The sequence below is a fragment of the Aythya ferina genome (genome assembly GCF_964211825.1).
Source record: "Aythya ferina genome assembly, chromosome: 14".
Taxonomy (NCBI): domain Eukaryota; kingdom Metazoa; phylum Chordata; class Aves; order Anseriformes; family Anatidae; genus Aythya; species Aythya ferina.
Genome location: NC_140312.1, coordinates 3748188 through 3763713, shown reverse-complemented (window position 1 = coordinate 3763713; position 15526 = coordinate 3748188). Strand labels below are relative to the sequence as shown.

At 41.1% G+C, this 15526-nt stretch overlaps 1 protein-coding gene across 2 annotated transcripts in view; it reads right to left on the bottom strand.

Moving 5' to 3' along the window:
• SMAD5 (SMAD family member 5) overlaps positions 1–15526 on the bottom strand; it is a 68188-nt gene that overhangs the window by 10108 nt on the left and 42554 nt on the right. Inside the window, exon 1 of one of the 2 annotated variants that reach the window (XM_084535579.1) lies at positions 8880–9037. The exons of the other annotated variant lie outside the window; for it this stretch is intronic. The gene's annotated coding sequence lies outside the window, so the exon portion shown is untranslated. Of the gene's footprint in view, positions 1–8879; positions 9038–15526 lie in introns of those variants that run through there. 2 annotated transcript variants of the gene reach the window in all.

The window sequence follows — 15526 nt, the reverse complement described above, 5'->3', positions numbered from 1 at the left end:
AATCCATGAGCTTCTTCCCAAAAACAAATTTGGGAAACATGCTTTAAAACTTGTGTTACATCCCTGTCACGGTGCTTCACAAGAAGACAAACTCGCTACCAAGAAACAAGGAAGAGGCACGGTGGAAGCAGCAGCTCCACACCCATTACTCCAGAGAAATAATCAGCTTCTCAAACGGATCTTCTTTTATCAAAAGGAGAAAATACTAAAGCATCTACTAGTTCTTGAGCTCTGATTAGGTGCTCCATGTTTTTTAAAGAGTATTAAGACATCCCCAAACCCATCCCTCATGAGCCATTCAGAAAGGTGGGCAATCTTTGCAGCTATGGCTATTTTTATGTTGCACTTCCTTCTATCTTCTAAGAAGAATATTTGAAGCACTGGATATTTTTAGCTGTTGGCAAGAAATAAAGAAATCTTTTCCGTTCCCCAGAAAAGAGGAGGGGGGAAGGCATGGCAGTAAGTCCTAGAAACGTGACCTTTACTACCAAGTGCCCCAGAAAGGGGAGAAGGAGCAGAACAATGCTGTGCAACTCACGCGGTGCTCATGAATGGCGGGGTTTTCTACCACTCACCAGCTCTCATGCAAATCCTTAAAACACCGCCTCCCCTCCCAAATTAAGGAGTAAGGATGACAAGAGGAAATGATGTGCCGTGGCAAAGAACTGATAAGAACTTGTAAAATCTCTGGTGAATACTAAATAAGCAAGTATAGACAATGAGCAGCTGGCAAAAAGCAAGAGCAGAGCTAAGAGAAAGGATGTCAATAACAAAAGATGTTTCCTTTCTTGCTACAGAGACTGCCAAACAACATTGTCTCTCAACTTTTGATAAACCATGGTGAATTAAAACACCTAACATACCTCGGGACACCAAACCTGCACCTAAGAGAAAAAGGGGACAAGAAGAAGATTTAAGAACCTCTATGTTGGTTCTCTTAGAGTCCTACATTTAATCAAGTGGATCTTTTCTCCTCCCATCTTTGATTAATTAAACGTTATCTGATAAGGCTTTCCTACACGTTTAGACAAATTTAAAAACACGTTTAAAGACACAGATGGGTACTTTCTTTTAGCAGAATTAAGGACCAAAAAATGCCTTTCAATAACCTAACCCTAGCAACTTATTGCATTTTTGTATTGCAACCACAAGACAAGTGCTGAAGCAAGCAGTAAGCATCACCAGCCAAAGGTACAGCAAACACCCCCTGGCAACACATTTGTACTGCCCCACGTGTAATTGTTCTAGGTTTTCTACTGGGGAGGTCAAAAAGTGAGGAAAGCAGGGAACAGACCCAAGGACACTTGGCTATCATTAAAAGTTTAAAATCTTATAAATGATTTTTGCAGGAAAAATAATCCACTTATTTCAGCCAGTAGCTTAACTCCACTGGTGGTGCTTTGATTCTTCAGCTTTTCTTCAATACTACGAAAAAAAAGGGGAAAAAAATGAACAAAAACAAAATGAAATTTAAAAGACAGATGTCTCTCACTGTCTCAGCAGTCCTTAGGCGAAGGTACTGCAAAAAGGAAAGAAAAAAAGCAGTAAGATATCACCAACTTTCTGAAGCAACATAAGGATGTGGCAGCATCTTCAGTAGAAATTTCATTCCCTAGAACAATTACACACGAGAACCTCTGCACCCTTCAAAGTAACAGGAAATACATAAAGGAAGAAACTTGGCCAAGAACACAGACTGAATTTATTCTTTTACTGAGATTAGAAGTTTAGTGTTCTAAAAAGTAAAAGCTGTTTATGGTGACAATTAACTTACTTCCAAGCCCTGGGTACATTCAATAGTTGGAAGATTTCAACAGCTGCTCACACCCCTAAAAAAGGAAATGAACCCACCTACAATCTTAAGACCAGCGAGAAGACAATTAAAAACTTCTATTTCTGTTTCTCAGCTATGCTTTCAAAGAATCTTAAGCATCATCAAGGCAGAGCATACACTAAAAATTCCTACAGTTAAGCTCAAAATAGATTTCAAGAAATGCTCGTCTCCTGCTAGTGGTCTATTCCATGACAGCTGCCCCATCCACACTATGCAATCAGATTTACTGATGTGATTCTATTCTATGGTTGTGTTTCGTTTTTTTTTTTGTAGTATTTCAAACACAACAGTAACATGGAACAACAAGGAGCAAAATTTTACTGATTGTCTATCATTTCAACGTCATTTACCCACAACTATTCTCTTAGAATAAACAAGCAACTACAAGCAAAGAAAGCTGGAACAGTTCTACTAAAGCAATCCGTTACAATAACTGGTATTTGTAGGGCAAGTCAAGAGAATTTTGATAAGTGACTGTCTCATAAACAATGATTTCAGAAAAAGTCTTTTTGAAGTAATATAATTAGCTCTCAAAACTTTACGTAAGTCTGAATCCCTGTCAACAAAAGCAAAACCTAGTAAAACAAGTATCCCTGAAGCATCCTAACAATTTGATCTAATTTGTTTCATCTTCAGCAGAAAACTGTTTCCACATACAAGCTTGTACTATGAAAAATGAGGCTGCTGAAGTCGAAAACATTAATATCATTTACAGTAAATCCGTTCTGTCCACCCATGAGGCTTTCTAGACTCTTTTGCTCAAGTGTGTTTTTACCTGTTCAAGAGCGGTGGGGGTAAAAAAAGAAACCCTACAACAGACTCCTATACCAATAGGCTTTCAGAAGTGGAAGAGACACTGACTGAATCTTGTTGTAGGCCTTCTGGAAGTTCATTCTGGAACAAAAAATACTGAAGGTTTACAGCTTTTTATTATGAAAACAAACTAGCATTAAGAAGCTTCATAAATTATTTGTAGAGTAAAAGCATTTCCTTCTTTGAAGCCATTTAAGGTCACAAAGCAGTAGGGTCAGGAATTCATGTACAGAAACAGAACATTTTCATGTGGAAACTACAGCTCTTCTAGGATTTTAAAATTTCCGAATGAGTTGAGAATACCTTTAGAACATTTACTTGCATTTGATGTAATTCCAACACCTAATTATTGAAAGGCTTCTAACTAATAGTGGCATCTGCTAGGAACTGCTTCACCAGATCAACTATATTTAAAACCAATTTCTTCCAAGGGCTCACACATGCACGTAACAAGGCAAGACTTCAGTACACCAGTGCATCACCCTCAGAGAAAAACATCTATAGTCTTTATAGACTAAAAGCGATGCATTGCACGAGGTGAAATGAGGGGGCTTTCAATGGGTGAACACAGAAAGAAGTAATTGCTGCGCCAAAATTAGATTTTGGGGCAGACATCTGAACTTTTAGAGTTCTTACTGATGACTACAGAAATGGAAGGAAACTAGTCCTGTGAACAAGTCCATTGTTTGAACCCCTTCTTAATACCTCATCAAGCCAGCTAAATACAAATAAATTTGGGTAACAAACAGCACAATGCACAAATTACTTTTCATTTGTGAAGAGGGGAAAAATAGACTGTTGCTCACCTACCATCATAAACATGAAGCAGCAGAACTACGCTTTGCTTCCTCTGCTGAGATTTTCCTAGTCTACTGCTACTGATTCCAAACTACAAATTTTCCACCTGTAAAATGTGAACTTTAAGTCCCGTTCACCAAATAGCCCATCACCCTATAGGAATAAAAAGCATAAAATAAGTAACTACACGATCCTCATCCTTTCCTACTGTCAGCACTGACCTTGCATTCCAAGTGTACAAATGCTGTTCTTTGCTGCTTCATTTACTAGTTTGCAAATGAAGCCTCCTGCAGCACTCGATCCAATCAGAAGTGCTCCTGATTAGAAGCTGCTTTGAGACTCAGTTTCACAATATAAACAAACCACCCCTTATAACTAGCTACACAATTGGTAGGTCGTTAGAACTGCCTCAGACTTGCCAGTTAAAACTGTTTAGCAGTCAGCTCTGGTGCCTAACCTTACTGCCCCTTCAAACTTAGAAATGCTTCAGTACTTTGCCTCCACGGACACGTTAAAACAGTTTGTGTGTTTGTACAGAAAGCTCCCAAGCCCACTTACATTATAATAAGTTTATTGTGCTCAGCTATCAACAGATTTTTAAAACTATCTAAAACTACAACTTCTATTCACTTGGATTCACATCAATTTCACTTTGTTTTAGTAAGATCCTTTTCTCCTTATAAATGTCTTGAACAGGAATTGTGCTGGATTGTGCTTGGTTTTGCAAAGCCTACATTTTCCATGTAGGAAATTTTCCAAAGCCTACATCTTACACTGTGTCCCAGCATATGGTCCCATGCAATGGCATTCATTAGTCTTTTCTTGAGGACAAATGCAGAAGACACATTAGAGTTCCATATTTTTTCCATGCACATCAAAGTTAAAATGAATCCTAAAGTCACACTTGGGCAACAAACTTCAAGAGCCTATGCACTCCCTGCCATCGCCACAGCTTTGGAACAGAAAAGATTTTTCTTCAATTCTCTTGTGCAGAAAAGCTATCACAAAAAATGAAAACTATCACCTATAATTTGGTTAATTCTTCTCCCCCCCTCCCCTCAGGGGTAAGGAAAAGATGAAAGGAGATTTTAGGAAGGATACTAACACGGAACTTGTGGTATTTCCATCAGAACTGGGCTTGCATATCTAAAGAGACATGTAATTGAGTGAAACATAACTGCTTTTATACTTGCACTAGAGTTCTTTGCTTCAAACATGCCTTGTAAGGCAGTATTTTCTAATTAATAATACATGTAAACAAGAACAGAAAAGAATTGTCTGGTATCTTCAAAAATTTATTAACTGTGACTGCTCTCCCAACAAAAACTGTATTAACAGCTTCAGACATGGCTTTCTCACACAATACTACTTCTTTTCATTTCCACATCTGTACATCATCTAACACAGCTTTAAAAAAACCTGAAGCATATAACTCTGTCAGCTGAGAAGTATTTAACTAGCACTGGTAAAAGAAACAACAAAAACTGTGAGGCCAAGCACAAGATGCAAGTAATGAATGGGACGTGGGAGAACTGGTACCATGAAAGGCGTATGTATAGCTCAGACCACAAAGGTGATGCCTGTTGCCTGTTTTTATTTAGTTTTCTAAAAATTTGCTGCAAGAAAATAATACAAGTGATAATGATCTGTATCTCCAATGAGGTACGGCCAGAAGGAGTTCACTAGAACTCCACTGCATTTCAAAATGGCAACTGATGCCAAGAAAACCTCAGGAAGAAGTGTGACCTGAGAACAGAAAGTTTTGAATGTGCTTTGCATCACGGTACAACTCATATTTAGGTGTGATACTGTGGAAGAGAGACAGAGGGGGAAAAAAAGCAAAACCTTCCCAGGCCTGAAAAATATATCTATTTCTTAAGGCATCCACTTAAAACAGAAAAATCCTGTGCTCACATGGCCCTGGTTTCCACAACTGCTCTGATTACTCAGCTTTGTAGAAGTCCCAAAACTTGCAAATTCCACCTTAGAACCCAAATCTCTCTTTTAAGTATTTTACCAGAACCGTGCATTTTCTCACACTCCTATTTCACCTAACTGGCATTTTCCAACAGAAGCATTACACTAAGAAATGCCATCATCAACTGTAGTCAGCACTTCTGAAAGTCAGCCCTAAAACTGCCTCATATTTTTGAGGTTATTCAGGATCTACTCTAACCACAGCTGATACCTACAAGTTGGCTGCCATTTCTTGATTAAAATCATGTACAAGGACATCACTAAATTTCACTAAATGTGAAAGCAAAAAAGCAAAAGCTTATGCATTCACTGATAGGTTGGTGGACATGGCCAAGCAAAAGGGTATTTAAAATGGACTCAATACCACCTGAAGAAAAAAAAAAAAAAAAGGAAAAAAGACAACATGCTTATACTTTCCACAAGCCCTAAAATACATTAAGAAATTAAAAAGCTCGACAAAGCCTTCCAAAAATTTCGCTGCTCACACACAAAGCCTTCATTAAAGAATAACACCCAAAATACTGCCACTAAAAACGTGAATTGGCAACATAAAAAATGTAACTTGAAAGCAGGGACCTCAGACTTTCATAAAGCTTTAAAAGAGGGGAAGAAAAATAAAGATGTATATGTGTGTGTATTCGCTTCCACTCCAACTGAATTGCATTAAGACTGTGACAAGTTTACAAAGGCTACAGGATTTGGAGGGAACACTGACAATAGTAATTCAGCAAGCCTTTTTTCCCCCTTGCACAGAATGAATGAATGGCGAAGTATTCTAAATTTGTCAGTTTGTGACACGCACTGACCCAGAATTCAGAGACACTACCTCATAGTTGGTGGATCAGTAGCAGCGTCCTGACAAAGATCCTCTGTCAAGGATGACAGTCCTGGCGGGCGCAACCTTGGTGGTAGGTCAGGAGGGATACGGACTTGGCAGGCGGCGTCCTGCACCTTGCCAACCCACCCTGGTCAAGCGGGCTGAAGCGCCAGCCAAACTTTTCGACGTGGTCACAGGAGCACAGCTGAGAAGGCTTCCAGAGAACAGCGCAGGAACTTGCACCGAGACTAATGATAACTGCAAAAGTCTTGAATTACTGCTCAACTTGCTTTTAATGAGCTGTTTATCAATGTTAGCCATGAAACATCTGAAGTGCTCTCAGCTAACACAAGCACCTTTTAATTCTGAGCATGAACTGCTCTCCTTACTTGAACGGACTAAACCTGTTGCTATATAAAATGACCTAGGGATCTTTCAAGGCATATTAACACATTAAAAATAATTTTAACAAAGCTATCATAGACATTAGAAGAAACCTGCATTTTAAACGGCACGAAGCATTTAACTGGCAGCAAAGGAAGGACTACGGTCTTGCAAAGAATTGCCCCAGCAGTATGTCTGCAGGTACATAATTTAGCTAAGGGCAACAGAGGTGTTCTCAGAGCTTTCTTTAGAGAACTATAAAGAGAATATAATAGAACATCTTCCTGAAATTAAAAGCACCCTCTGGAAGATTAAAGATCACAACATAATTTGCAAAGGCCGTTTGACCAAATACCGAAATACAACATTTACCAGAGCATTCACATTCTACCTTGAGAGCTGGAATTTCTTCCAACTCAGATACCATTCTGTCATCCTGGAAACTGCAAAGGAGATCACCTGCTCAAGCTGTGACATGAAGAATCTGACTTCGTAACAAGAACCAAGTACAGGGTCCACAGCTACCATTCCTTCAGGTTCCACCCCAGGTTAAAACTCTAAACCTCAAAGGAAAACCACGCACTACAGCTGTACGCTGCACACCCTTTTGCTGTGATCTTCTGTCATCAAGACAGAGAAATGCAAGGAAAGCCTCTCATCCTCTTCTTTTAGTTCTCATCACTACCCCCAACTGCCCTTCTTCCTGGGCTTCCACTAGGAAAGTTTTCTTTAGGAAGAAAATTCCCCCCTCAAGTGTATTTTCTCTGTATTTGAAAAGAAAAGAGAAGTTTAACAATGGCAGGTACCCCAGCAAGCACAAGGTTTGTTGTAGCTTTGTTTTCCAAAATAAATGCCATTAAACACTTACTGTCAATTTCAAGGCCAAATGAACAAAATTTTATATCAGCTGTTAGACTAAACCACTATCAAGCAGCAGGGATTAAGACATTAAATTCAGCAACACCCTACGCAGACACAGCACTCAGAAGTTACAACATACTAATTATGAAACATCTTCAATTAAGTTATTTGCTTCTTCTATTAACTTCCACTACCACCAGCTGCCAATTTCGTAAAGCATTACAGCTTTTGAAGAGCACGGGCACGTGACTGAGAAATGTATGTACCATTTTTTTCCCCTTCTCTTCACTGGGATTCTCTCAGAATATCAGGAATCAGAATATCGGGCAGATAATCCGTGCAGAACTCCCATAATCGGGACGTGCACTGCACAACACCTGCTTCAGTCGTCAGGATTTTAAAGCCACACATGACAGATAAATTACCTGAAATTAACGAAGGAATGAAAACCAGCAAGAGATTTCATCTAAAGCCATCACACACTGACAATCTAATTTCCCATGACGAGACAAAACTCACAGGCTAATGCAAACTTTGACAGTTATTCCTCAGAGGCTGCGTTAAAGCAGGGAGCCCATGTCACTCACTGAATAAACCCTGTAAACCCATAGATTCCACCACAAGCTTCAAGGCCTGTTACTGAACCTTTGGGAAATCAGTTCTTCCTCATTTTCCTAAGAAACACCTTCGCTTAGTTTGCTTCAAGTCACATCAAAAACTACACTTCTGGAAGAGAACGCGGATCACTTGATCCCCAGTCTTGTGCTTTAACCGCAAGACCATATTTCCTCTATTAACCTTACAACCCACAGAAAACAAAAATTGCCCCTCGGAATCAATTCCGCGGCCCATCTGTTGTCAGGCAGCTGTCAGTGCCGGGGGAAGGCTGCCGAGGCCGAGGAGGGTGAGGGAGCCCGAGCCAGAAGGCGCCGCTTCACCAGCGCTGGGGACACGGGCAGTTATCCCTCTCCTCCTTCACTTGCTCAGGCCTTTGACAATGTAAGAGCAGAGTTGCTCAGCTTCAAAAAAGGGGGGGAAAAGCGATCCTTTTATTAGCACCGAGGCAGCTCCGTGCACAGCACGAAGCGTGGGTCGGGGGGTGAGCGGGGTTACTGGGGCTGCTCCTTCACCCCCCTACACCCCCCAGCGGCCCTGTGGGGAGGGTCCCGTCCTCAACCAACGGGGCACAAACTTTCCGAGAGGGGCAAAACCTCTCAGAGAAGCGCACAAACTTCCCAAAAGGGGACAAAAACTTCCCAAAAGGAGGGCACAAACTTCGGGCCCGCGGCTCTCACCCCCCCCCCCCCCCCCCAAGCCCTCCCTCCGCCGCCTCACACCCCCCCCCCTTAACCCCCCGATGGCGCCTCCCCCGGCCCCCGGGCCGCCCTCACCCACCCGGCACGGAGCTCGGGCGGCCTCCCGGCCGCGGCGGGCGTCCCCCTGAGGGCAGGCGGCGGCGGTGGCGGTGGCTGGGCCTGGGCCTTGGGCCGCCCGAGCTCCCACCACGACGCGAGGGGACGGCGGCGGCGGCGGGGCCGGCGGGGCCAGCGCCGGGACCCGGATGTGCGCGGAGGGGCGGGGGGAGCCCCGCGGGGAGGGGGAGAAGGGGGCGGGAGCGCGCGGGCTGGCGGTGGCCGCGCGTGCGCGCTGCCAGGAGGAAGCGGCGGGAAGGGGCAGGGGCGGGAGCGCTGAGGGGAGAGCGGCGGAAAGGGCGCTCGGAGGGTGGCGTGGCTCGGGGTAGTCGCTTTAAAAACAGAAATAAAAACGAAACGGAGCCCAAAAGTTTAAAAAAGAAGAAAAATAAGAAAAGAGATGGCTGTGTGTCTCGACTCAAACGTAGCCTGCCACAAGATGGAGGCATAAAAAGCTCTGCTCGAGCTCCATGTTGGCCCGCGCTACCTCACCGCGCTGGGACGTGCCCATGGCTTCCACCAGGCACAGCCATGTAGTGCCCAGCCTGCTCGGTCCCAGCTGTGGGACAGCCACCGGCCCTGCCTGCCTCCTGCTGCCAGCCCGCCATTTGGCGGACGTTTTCTGGCACTAGGTTTTATGCCCAGTGCTGAGGTCCTTCAGGCAGCTAGATCGCAGATCACCAAAAAAACGACTGAAGTTTCAGGAAGATGTTAACAATATTACAATCACAGAATCATTAAGGTTGTAAAAGACCTTGAAGACCTTCAAGATCATCCGGTCCAGCCTTCACCCTATTACCAATGTCACCAACCTTTCTTCAAACGCCCTCAGGGACAGCGATATTAGGAAAAATCTGCAAGGGCCCATATGCATGAGAATCTTCATGCTGGGTGTAACACCTGTGCAGGACAAACACCTACTTTTCACACAACCATCCTCACTGCGTGACATGGAAATAAATGGAAATGACCACCACTTCCTCACGGCCACTTGTTGGAAGGCAGAGAAGCTCATTTCAGAGAGGTGCTTGACCAATGCCACCTCCAAGAAGCCACAACAATGCCTGACCTTCATCAAGCACGCTACAGCCTAATTGTTCTTGTCATTATTAACTATGTAAATCAGTGAATACGAAGGTAAATTAATGAAGAATCGTGTTCAGCACCATGACTTGAAGTTACTACATTTCCATGTTTGAAATTCCCCTCAACTGGCAACGGACATCAGCAACTCTAAAAGCCAACATTTCAGCCATATCTGAAGAACTCGCATACTTCCATTAAATTCAACAACAAAAATTAGTTGTTAATGTCTCTCATCCTAAGGAAGGACTGGGAAAGTCTTGTTTCCCTTGTGAGAGATGAGATACTTGAGAGGCCTCCATGAAGGCCTAACCAAGCCTGGTGCTGCTGGCCCAGCTCCTGAGCGGGTGGCACTGCTCACCGCTAAGCAGTGGCGAGGCCCAAACTGATGGCACAGAGAAACTTAGCTTTATATTCTTAAAGAAAATATCCACAATGAGGGGAAAATATTTCACACTTAGTTCTCAAAATGATTTTAAGAGGAAACTTTTTCCTACAGGAAGACTACTTCATAACCCAAAGGTGCCTGAGGCCTACCTGAGGCCTCTTCAGACACGCTGCTGAACTTAGCTGAATGGTTGCCTGATCCACTACAGAAAGTTCTAGAGAAAAGTTACTTCCTCTGTCAAAAACAGCATATGGGAAGGATATACTTGGCAAAACCATTCTTTGCATACAAATCTATATTTCTGTTTCATGACGTGTAACTACACCAGTTTTGAGCCATTGATAACCTGGCGTAGCCACGGCTTCTATTATGCCTACTGAATCTTGCTATTAAAATTATTCAAAAAAAAAAAAAAATAGAAACAGGCAAATGTAAAAATTTATATATACATATATACTATATTTTATATAATTAAACCACCTTCTTATTTGTGTAAATTAACTCAAAAACAAACAAACAACAAAAAAAACTGAGGTAAAGTTTGTAGAAATGGAGAAAATACCCATGAGACAAACTGCCCTTGCCGTGTGAAATGGAAGTGGCTACCACCTCCTCACAGCCACTTGTTGGAAGGCAGAGAAGCTCATTTCAGAGAGGTGCTTGGCCAATGCCACCTCCAAGAAGCCACAACAATGCCTGACCTTCATCAAGCATGCTGCAACCTAATTGTTCATTTCTTGTCATTATTAACTATGTAAATCGGTGAAAACAAGGATAAATTAAAGAAGAAACAAGTTCAGCACCATGACTTGAAGTTACAACATTTCCGTATTTGAAATTCCCCTCAACAGGCAACAGACATCAGCAACTCTAAAAGCCATTTCAGCCATATCTGAAGAACTCGCATACTTCCATTAAATTCAACAACAAAAATTAGTTGTTAATGTCTCTCATCCTAAGGAAGGACTGGGAAAGTCTTGTTTCCCTTGTGAGAGATGAGATACTTGAGAGGCCTCCATGAAGGCCTAACCAAGCCTGGTGCTGCTGGCCCAGCTCCTGAGCGGGTGGCACTGCTTACCACTAAGCACTGGCGAGGCCCAAACTGATGGCACAGAGAAACTTAGCTTTATATTCTTAATGAAAATATCCACAATGAGGGGAAAATATTTCACACTTAGTCCTCAAAGTGATTTTAAGAGGAAACTTTTTCTACAGGAAGACACTTCATAACCCAAAGGTGCCTGAGGCCTACCTGAGGCCTCTTCAGACACACTGCTGAACTTAGCTGAATGGTTGCCTGATCCACTACAGAAAGTTCTAGAGAAAAGTTACTTCCTCTGTCAAAAACAGCATATGGGAAGGATATACTTGGCAAAACCATTCTTTGCATACAAATCTATATTTCTGTTTCATGACGTGTAACTACACCAGTTCTGAGCCATTGAAAACCTGGTGTAGCCATGGCTTCTATTATGCCTACTGAATCTTGCTATTAAAATTCTTCCTTCCGAAAAAAAAAAAAAAAAACTATAAACAAGCAAATGTAAAGGAATTTTATATACATATATGTATATACACATTATATTTTATATAATTAAGCCAGAAAGAAAGAACATGAAACCCCTTCTTTGTGTAAATTAACTGCACAGAAAAAAAAAAAAAAAAGTGAGGTAAAGTTTATAGAAGTAGGGCAAATATCCAGTGAGACGAACTGGATTCAATTTGAAATAAATTTGAACTTTGAAGATTTTTTTTTTTTTCTGGCTGAAAACCACATGACTTTTGATATAAACAGAAGTTTTTAGCACCAGTGTACTCTGATCAGATCTATACAGAGGTCAATTAATAGACCCACAGGAAGGATATCCCTACTAAAGTTCATGACAAACAGTGAAGGTGCATGGCTTTGGTATAATTCAGTCAAAAACAGAGCTAACCGCCCTAACTGCCTTTAGGGACTTCTGTGTATCTCTGCACCAGCAATTGTTCTACTTTGGCCAGGCAGTCCAAAATATGGGACCAAAAAAAAAAAAAAAAAAAGGCTGTTGGTCTTTTTCCAAATCTTTTGTGTAACTTAATTAATAAACCAAGTAACAAACAACAAATTGGCAGCAGCGTTTGAGGTGTTGTTCATGTGCCAGCCATCATGTCTCTACAAAACAAAATGTTCTCTTAATAAGAAGTTACAAAACAGTTGTATGTTGTCAAGTGAAGCTACGAGACAGCTCTGATGTGCTTCCTCCTGCAGAGGTTTTATAGTTTTATGAGGAGCTCTGCAAGTGTGCATGCAAGCTTATGGGAAAACTCCAAGTTTTCCAACAAGTTGTGCAAAGTTCCCAGTTTAAAAATAAAGGCAAGTTAGGCATGTCTGCTCACAACACACCACTCCTCAGAAAGCAGTGATTCTTAAGCACAATATACAGACTATTTTGGAGTAGAGTAATAATAATCTACCAGCTGAAAAATAGTTTTCTTCTGTTTTGTCACTTTGTCACAGACTAATTCTTTGTCTGATGTTAAATGGCCAATGACCAACTGCAAAAGACAAGTTACCTGCTTCTAGTCAATGGGACAGAGTAAAGGATAAAGTAAATTACATTTGCTATCTCATGATTCAAGTCTGTTTGTGCTTAAAGTCACAATAAAATTAGCACCACGTACACTTCTGTCGACTACATACAAAGTTGTATATAGTCAACAGAAGTTGGTGTACTCTAATAGCATACAAAGCTCAAAAATGGGTTGCAGCAAGTAGACTTGAGGCATCCTGCACATAGTTTCTGGAAATCATGTGACTACATGAATTTGGGAAATTCATTCATTTCATTACTTGTGAATCCATCCGTCCTCTTTTAGCATTGGCAAATGTACATTTTTCAAAATACAGACATGTAACTCTGATAATCTAAGGAAAAACAACTAGCTAACTTTCTACTTAAACATTTCAATTATAATAGTGTGCTCAGATTCTGCAGAGACAATTGCACGCATTCATACATTTGCTCTGGCCTTGTAAAGTCAAGTAAAGTACAACTACCTGTTTCACATTCCTTTGCACGCAGTCTAATACCAGCGAAGACAGAAGATTGTCTTCTCATAAAACCTGAGCTGCTGTGCATGTTTATGTTGGACTAGCTATAACCTTACAGTCTGATCAAAGTACAAAACGATCAACAGAAAAATTACCGCTTTGTATCAGGCCTTGCATGGTTGAGAAGCAACTATGAAGTTCAACAAGTATCTTAAATTACGTTATTTTGATTTTCTCGCTAGATTTTGAATATGATCTCTACATTTCTTACTGAGATTTCTTGTTTGGTTAGAAATGAATGGTGTGAAAATTAGATTTTTTGAATTATAAGGAAATAGTTTAAAAAAAAAAAAAAAAAAAAAAAAGCTGTATTATTAAACTTTGGCCTTCCTGTGACTTCTAAAATTACTACATTGTTCAACTTAATTCCCTATCAACTTTCTAAATTGCTGGGGGAGGTTTTTGTTAAAAAATAATAATAAAAAAGATAAAAAAGGCAAAATAATAGGATAAAAGGATATATATATGTATATATATATAGAGAGAGAGAGAGAGAGTTACCACGTCTCTACCCACATTAAGTATTTTCAAGGCCACTTTAAAATTATGTCAAAAAAAAAATCCTGTAGTGTGAAAGATGACTTGGATATTTAAACAAAATCCAGCTTCAAAACAGAATCAGGGAAAACAGATAGGATAGCTCCTGAAAGTTAGACTCTCACAGCTGTCAGCTGAGAAGAAATGGGGGAAGGGGGAAATACTGTGAAAGGAATTTTTTTTTTTTGGACAGGGGAACATGCCATCCCTATTCGAAAATTTTCTGGGTGGGAAAGGCTAAGGAGGGGCTAACATACTATACATACCTTTACGTATATTTTTGAGGCAGAAAAAGAGGGTTATGTCTGAGCAGAGTTCAGCCAGTGGAAAGGGAGGCCATTTGGTCCTCTTAAATAGCCCCGCAATTTACAGCACGCTGAGAACAGGCACAGTGGATGGTAAGCGGCTGCCTCACAACAAGAAAGCAACACAAATGTTGTGTACATGATATCACACGTGCAAGAAAGTTAAATCCAAATGAAAAAAATTGCTTAGTGTCTGGAGGAAATGTATTAGAAGTGTTTATCTGCAAGGCCTTTGGTGGTGTGGACTACTGTGAACTTACCCTCGCTGGCTCCCAGCCATTGAGTTCCCTGTTATTGTTACAGCCACACTTCTGGAAATCTTACATTGCCCAACTCACACAGAGAAGGGGAGAGAAGGATTATTCTTGTTTCCTGAAGATACAGATATAGGACCTCAAGATGAAGTTGTAGGTCAGGGGAGGGAAAGACAAGCTAAAGGTATACTTCCAAGAAAACTTAAAGCTGCTGTTTTTTTGTTTTTTTTTTTTTACTAGACTGAAAGAATAAATGAGATAAACAGCTGAGTGCTGCTACATCTACAAAGATGTTGGAACTAAAGATGTTGTGTAAAGGTTTTATTAGTTTAAATCACCATTGTCTTTTCACACTCCAGAGAAGAAAAATGTAAATATATTAGGGGTGGTATATCTCGTTTAACAGATTTGAGAGTCAACTAAAGGTGCAAAACCAAACACACAATCCAACCAGTAAATGTCAAAAGAACAGACAAAAAAGACAAAGTCCTAAGAAGGGTGAGAGGACAATGCAGGAAGAGTAAACGCATAAGTAATGAATAGGAGAAGAGAACTCTGGGGCCTATTGCAAAGTCCATATCAGAGTGTGAACCCTCGACCACTGAAACTTGTGCATAGCATCTGGTCAGGGCAAAGTACTGCTAAATTGGATCTGCTTCGCAGAACGGGAGGTGGAACCTTCCTGGAGGAATGGGAAAAAAAAAAAATCCCAGCTGATTAACGTGAAGTAATACACTGCTTCACGGAGGAAACAATAAATAAAAGAATTTTAAATGGCATAGCTCCTTTGAATATTCCTCCACTGGTGCTAATTTTCTAGACTACCTCCCGGCTTGCATTCGATATTGCTACAGCACTGTATGGCTGTACAGTATTCTCACTGGCATTCTTCTAAATCGGTGATTTTCAACCATTTCCAGAACATGACCTCCCATTACAAGAACACTTTCTGGAGTCTGTCACCCACTGCTA